Raw genomic sequence first — 7507 nt, forward strand, 5'->3', positions numbered from 1 at the left:
TATGGTAAGGCTATAAATATAAAGGAAAACTATTCCTGTGAGACGTCTGATACATGGCTTTCATCAGACCAGCATCTCACCAATCGTTTTGGAGCCATGCATCCAACAACGCCTGGCTGTACTACATAACCCCTCCGAATCATCCTCACATCCACCATCAAACCCTAATCAACTACCTCACCACCCTCTTTGCCACACCTGCCATCTGGATCCTCCTCGCTTCAACCTCGCTCTTATCGCACCACCGCATCTACGTTCGACCAGCAAGTCCTCCGGCAAGAACGCACACACCATGTCGCCTTGATGGCTAAGCATGTGCATGTGTGCTTCATGCCCCCACAACGCTCCTTGTGATCCGTTTGTCGCGCTGCATCCCCAGTCTGGCCGGTGTGGCACTGTAATTTCGCCGGTGTGCAGACCTTCATTTCCTCTGCTACTCCTCGTCAGACATTTTGTAGTTGCTGCTTGAAGTGGTATGGTCGTGCTCTGCTCATTGAAGCCTGTAATTGGGGTTGCATGCTATAGACTCATGAGGTCCCTTTTCAATGTGGCTGCGTGGTAGCGATGCTCTCATGCGTGCTACGTCGGCTGTGCTCCAGCGGTCTTGCATTTGGCCGGGTTGAAGGATACCATATGTGTAGTAGCCACACGTGATTCAGATTTTGTTCACATTGGAAGTAAAAGTGGTTGTTGTTGGAAACAAATTTCCACTCTTTTGGAAGCATAATTTTCTTCGGTCAAAATGTATATGTAAAATTATTGGTATACTTTCTACCTGCAATTCAATTACCTATCAATGGTGTATCCAACATTGCTCTATTTTTCTTCCTACACATAAGAAAAATGCTTCTGTAATGTATGATGCAACTTCCACCAAATCGAGATGCTTCTACACCATTGAACAGAGTTTCGGTTACCATTTTTGTTCCGAAGCATCAAATGGTGAGCCATGAAGCTTTATTAAACATGTAAGGAAGCATGTGTCGTTTTGTGTTTTTCATATCAAAGCATCAATGAAAGGGCAATGAAGCAACTAAATGCCACATGGAAGGATCGCCACATGGAATTTGTTAACAGCTTATGGTAATATTATTAGTGGCATCTGCATATTTTCAATACGTATTTGAGAACCTATTTGATGTTTCCTGATTTCTATCGCATGAAAAATGCTTCCTTTGAAACAACCGGGGAGCGATTTGTTACCAGAAATAATGCTTCCATTGAAACAACTGGGGAGCGATTTGTTACCAGAAATAATGCTTCCATTGAAACAACCGAGGAGCGATTTGTTACTAGAAATAAAACGTGATTTATAGGATTTATTATATCCTACTAGAAATCAGGGATCAGTTTCCTAAAATGTTGGATGCGTCAACATTTGTAATTGTGCCCCTTATTAAGGAACATACTAATGCCCAAGCCACGTTTACAAGCCCATCACACGTATCGACATGAAATCCATCGTACAAGGAATCAGATTCCTAGCGCTTCCTCTTAAACAAACTTAAATTACCCCAAAGGCCGGCCAGATTAGAGTACACAGAAAAATCAACACCCTATGATCTGTCATCCAATTTTTCCTCCACGGTCGGCCATCCTATTCAAGGCCCCTGATGCAATGTTCTGCCAGCAATCCATGCGCACGTCCTACCTAGCGATTGAACGCGATCAAAATCTCCCTAGCCAAACACCGATTGCCACTGCACTTACATACTCCGCCCACGATGCCGTCCCACCAGCGGCGGTGACGCTAGCGATCGTACCGAGACGTCGTGGGAGATGGAGCTCCAGGCCATCAAGGACTCCTACACTGGCGTGTCCAAGCCGCCTCCACGACGGAGCCAAACCGCCGTACCTATTCAGACTCAAGAACATGGTGCGCCTCGCCGGTATGGATCATCTCGCCTCCCACTTGCCAAGGTATAGCAGCCCTCTTCTTTTCCCTTTCCCAAGAACACATCGATGCACTTTTAACCTCTATATCCATCTACCTGATGTACTTGTGTGTCGCTCGCCGGGAAACAAACTACTTGGTGAATCCCTGATGCAAACAATTTTATTCAGTGCTAACTAGGAGCTATTGTCTACATGTGCATCAGGTAATACAAGTAGTTGTACGGGGTTCATAAAGGAATCGAGCTTCTCATCTTTGACGATTAACGGATGAGGCATAGGGTACACATGACGGATCTACGAACTACAGCTGACAACACATGGACGGCCAAAGGCTGTTGCATCCGCCGACCAACCACTACCCTTAATCAAGCACAAGGTACCTAGAACAACTCCCAAACACTCAATTCTTTGTAAGATTTCCAGTAGAAGCCTGTTGCAAAGTTAGGAATTTAGTTTATTTAATTATTAGTCAATGTTTGCCACAAAAAAATTCAGATTTTTTTATTTTTTTATCATTTTCTAAATTTTACTATTCATGCTGAGATCATATGAGGTCAAACTAAGATGGGGGCTTTTGAACACTTTTTTCATGAATGCAAATGACATGCACATATAGGTGATGTTGTTCTGAACATTTTGATATCTTATTTGTATTTGTTGGAGTTAGTATGAATTCGTTATGAAATTTTCAAAGTGTCGGTCAAACGGTGAAAGGGCAAAAGTATAAGAGGATGGAACGAGCTGGACAGAAACGAGGGTTTTTTGAATTTTGAGGCAAATCAAACAGGTGTGACACAACTAAGGGCTCAAATGTAGTTGTCCCTAAAAAATATATATTAGACAAAATTAATGTTGAATACTAGAATATATATGCCCCTTTAGTAATGCACGGGCAACACACAACAAAGGTGAGGTGGGCGTCACCTGTTTCTAAAAGAAAGGGCTCCAGCTAGCGAGAAATATCCCGCTGCAGCCGGAAGCCGTGCGGGAAAGATAGGGTCCGACAGAAAAAGGAGAAGGGTGCGTCATGGGATAGGTTTTTGTGTTCAGCCTGCGTATTGGAGATATATAGCATGGCCCATAGTCCGGACAATCACATTTCTCCCCACATATGATCTGGATTGGGGGATCTCCGACTGTCTAGATGGTTGAATTTTGAGGGGCCTCAAACACGCCATAATGTATGAGGGAGAAATAAGCTTCAACCTTAGAGGTGACCTTAATCATTTGTTTGATTCATTTATGTATGCATTATAGCCCGTAGCAACGCACGGGCGTTCTACTAGTGATTATAGGTGGGCTCATTGAATCGTACCCAAAAGAAACCGAAAACCACAGATCAAGTATAGCTTTAACCGACTAACCTGTTAAACTCCGTTTCTGCAAAAGCCATCACAGGAGTGGGCCAGATGCTATTAATGCTCGTACGAATACATGCTCATCTCGTAGCAGCCCTCGTCACAGGGGATGGCATAACGGATCTTGATGGTGGGCAGACATCATTAAGCATGCCCCTCGCTCCAAGCCTTGCCCTGTGGAAAAGCAGATGGAGAAGAGGAGATCTATAACGCTACGTATTCAAGTGCGTCCGTGATCAACGCGTCAGGTATTATAAATGGGCCTATATTAAGTAGCCATCTTGATGCGCAGCGGGACGTCTTAGATTACGGCATGGCGTAGCCGCATGTCCCAAAAATTCACATCCCCTCGTTCCCTCTCTTATCTTTCATCGTCTCCTTTCTTTAAAGCTTCACTTCACTCGATGAGCCTCCCTCTCATGATTGTCCGGCCAAATAAAAATGGACATACACAGGCAACTCCTTGGAATGCATCACTGGTTGAAATTGATCGAATGTTGATGCTGGGTAGACCCGAGACTGTTTTTCTTTTATCTTTGTTGGCACTCCACCACTGCATGCAAATCGAAAACATGACATGCACACATATATTCTACTTCATCTACTATCTACTACCACTATAAAAGAAAGAGAGGGCGAAAAACTAGATCATCCTATCCATCAAAATCTGCAATCTGATGGTCTACATCTCTCCAGCATACTAAACACGTTTTACGCTTTAATTACCCACCATTGCTATTACCGCCGCCGCTCTCCCATCGCGTGCGCATGCTCCCCACCTCGAGCGAACAGTTAAAAAAAGAGGAACGCGGCCACCATCCACTCACGCGCACCTCGAGCGAACAGTTCACCAAAAAAGGAACACGGCCACCATCCACCCACGCGCCGCCGCCAGCGCTCCTTTGCCGCCCCTCTGTCGTCGCCGCCGTCCGGAATAGCCCATCCTCGTCGGCGCCTGCAGCAGCAGCAGAGGGCCCTGGCGTTCCTTCGTCCTCGTCGCCGTCTGCAAATCCCGCACGGTCCCTGCCCACCCCGACCATCCTCGCACGCTGCCTGGGCGACTTGGCGGGCCGACGGACCGGTGGACCTCCGCCTCCACACGCCGGACGACCTCCGCCCGACCACCTCTTTCCCGACGTGCCGGCTGACTGGCGACCGCCTTCTCTACGCGCCGGCGGACCCCCGCCTCGACTTGTGCCGCCTCTACCTGTTTCCCGACGTGACGGCGGAATGACGGACCTCCGGCTCGACGCGTCGGCGGACCTCTGCCTCCCCAACCAGCTGAGCAAGCCTCCCTTTGGTTTTTTCTGGTATGGATTCCTTCCCCTCTCCGCGTGTGTCTACCACTGTGTGCGTCCGTGCTCTGCGTGGGTGTTCTGCTTGTGCGTGTTCTGTGTCTGGATCGCTGGCATGTGTGCGCTCCATTACTGAATGACAAATTTCTGAATTTTTGCGATGAACAATATTCACGTTCTTTCAGGAAGCTCGCCGGCATCCATAATGGTCTGCCATTTTAGAATTAATCAAGATTACCTTTCAGGCTTCTTCCGTTTCCTAGCTAATTCCCTCCTTGTAGGCCCTGTTGTGGTTTGAAATTGGACGTATACACCTGATCCTGCTTTTTCTACACCACCAACTTTACTGTTGATTAGAACTTAACTTCAGGATAAAAGCATGTATAACATGGAATGAGAGGAAGAGGGCTCTCAACTACGCATGTTGATTATACTGTTTAGTGTTAGCTCCATCAATACTGATACAGATAGGATTTCCTGTTGTAGATAGGTAAATATTTTGCAACTAATGTAATCTGGTAAATAAGCTAAAGTATTATGATAATGCCACCTTACTGCTATCTCAAAATATGATGCGATTATTCAGTATCCATTGCCGGATATAGTCAGACATAGGCATCAAATCAAGTCCCCCTTAAATCATTTAACTGCACATCACAAGTATCAGCCTCCAACTGCCACCAATATGGCAAGAAACAAGGCATGCTGATCTAATAATCATCTTTATAAATATTTTTAACCTAACAAGTGAGTTGATGATCAGGAAATCATGCTTAACTATCAATAGGTGATCTCATTTCTTGGTTCAGTGAAGTGATTATGTGGAGCTTGTGAGGAAAAAAGATAGGACAACAAGCCTAGGAGGTTGTCTACAGCCACTGCCCTGGTATGTGACCTGCTTGCATCTTTTCCTGATTACCTCACAACTGCAATTGTCTAAGTTTTATATTATCCATCATTTTATCAGTTTATTTCATGAGTTTGTTTTCTCGAATTACATGTATGCGTTGATGACCTGAAATCTTAATATATATTTGTTTGACAGTGAGTGCTGCTGAACATGTAAGTATAGTCGGGAGAGTCATGTACTCGCTCGATGCCATAGCTCACCCACCCCGAGTTGTGCCACCCTCTTCTAGCCGGAGGTGCCGCCGTCGCCGCTGTCGAGGACATCTTAATATTAAACAATAAGTATTATATTCATCAAGAGAGTTTCCTCGCTATGTGGTGTTCACATTTGTTCTCTCCAAGATCATGTAGCGGTGTGATTATTTTTTGCAGTTTCCCTAATTACCCTTTTCTCTTATTCTAGCTTCTATATTGTTGTGTTCACAACACTGGAGGGATCTTACTGAAGGAAGATTTAATAATAGGTAGAGTTTCCGTACTTACTGATTATATATATTGACATATGACCATAACTGAACAATGTTGCGTTTTATCTTCTAAATTAGCATGGATTTTTTTCTGCTAAAAACATTTTCCTATGATATTTTGCAATTTCCATGTTTCGATTGAGCTTGTTATGATTTATCGGTAAGTCCTCTCTCAGCTTTTAGATTTGTGCTTAGATTGTTGTATATAATCCAAAATGAATCTATGATAAGGGAAATAATCTGACTAAGCTTACTGTATGAATGAAACTGAAGAGTGAAGTGATATTTCTTTCTACCATTGCGTAGCTTTACCATCACCGATCCAGGTTAAGTGTATAATTTGTTTTTCTATGCATTATTCGGATACAGAGGATTCAAGCTGTAAAAAATATGCAGTGGATTCAAGGTTATGCAGAACATTATCGCAAGCTAGCATTTCCTGTGAAAAGAAGACAATTATCTAGAACACGATTAATTTGTAGAAAAAATGCTGATAGGTAAATCTAGATGACCAGCCGACAGAAACTTTACCAGGTTGTTTATTTGTATGAGTTACAATCTATGTTTCTCATTTGATGTTATAGAAAATGTTCTGATGGACTCACTGTTTTTGCTATCTTGGCCTATGTGTTCATCGCAAGTTGTTAGATTTGTCTATAGGGTTTACCATGTGCATTCATTTTGATCACTTTCATCAAATTGCCTTTCTACCATTCAAATTCTTAACAATGTGAATTTTCTTCATGCTGATGGATTGGCCAACTTGTTTTCTGCATCTATGCGATTGCCGATGGAGCAAACAAATTTTTGCTACACTATGAAGTTTCTTTATCTGGGACGTTGAGAAGATGTGAGATTGCATTGTCTTCTTGTTATTAGGGAGACATGGATCCTGACAGTTCGAACTTAGGGTTTCAATTTTGTAGTCCATATATGATCTCCTGACCAGACTGAAATAAGCCTCTTTGTTTTGTTTTCATTTTCGCAGCCCCAAGAGAAGTGCAGAAATGGGTGTTGTGTTCCATGAACACTTGAAATAATTCAGTTCTGGTTTCTATCAATATATTGTTTGTACTGCATATATATTATTTTTAGCTACGCAATTTCCTTCGACAGGCAAAGACTTGTCTATTAGTATCTTTTGTATTTGATGGAATGTTGTAACGAGACAAAACCTTCGAGGCAAGAAACAGGGAACAACAAGCTTGATAGTATTGTACATTTTTTTTATCACTGGAAATTTATGTGTACTCATTATATAGCTGGAAAACTGAATGAAAATTAATATGTGCAACATTATTTTTGCATTAATCAATACGTGCATTTGCACGTACACGATTACTAGTCCTATAGTAGTACTACAGACTCCGAAGCTAGTGTGAACACTGGTTTCAAAGTGGGTCACAAGGTAGTAGACAAAAGAGACCATCCATATAAAAACCCTCAAGCTAAAACTAGAAAATATTTTGACGTGTGTAGACGAAAGAGACCTTACAATAGACTGAGAAGTAGGAAGTTATGAAATACCTGATTTTTTTTACTATAGACAATCACATGCTTCAATTGCAATAAGTACACTATC

The 7507-nt window shown here is 42.9% G+C and overlaps 1 long non-coding RNA gene across 1 annotated transcript; it reads left to right on the top strand.

The window, feature by feature from the left end:
* The first annotated feature begins 5402 nt into the window (after nt 1-5402).
* LOC119332123 lies at nt 5403-7146 on the top strand. Its single transcript, XR_005160815.1, has 3 exons — nt 5403-5435; nt 5595-5922; nt 6914-7146. It is a non-coding gene; the product is annotated as an uncharacterized LOC119332123 (long non-coding RNA).
* Nucleotides 7147-7507: the final 361 nt, after the last annotated feature.

Source organism: Triticum dicoccoides, chromosome 7A (genome assembly GCF_002162155.2).
Source record: "Triticum dicoccoides isolate Atlit2015 ecotype Zavitan chromosome 7A, WEW_v2.0, whole genome shotgun sequence".
Taxonomy (NCBI): Eukaryota; Viridiplantae; Streptophyta; class Magnoliopsida; order Poales; family Poaceae; genus Triticum; species Triticum dicoccoides.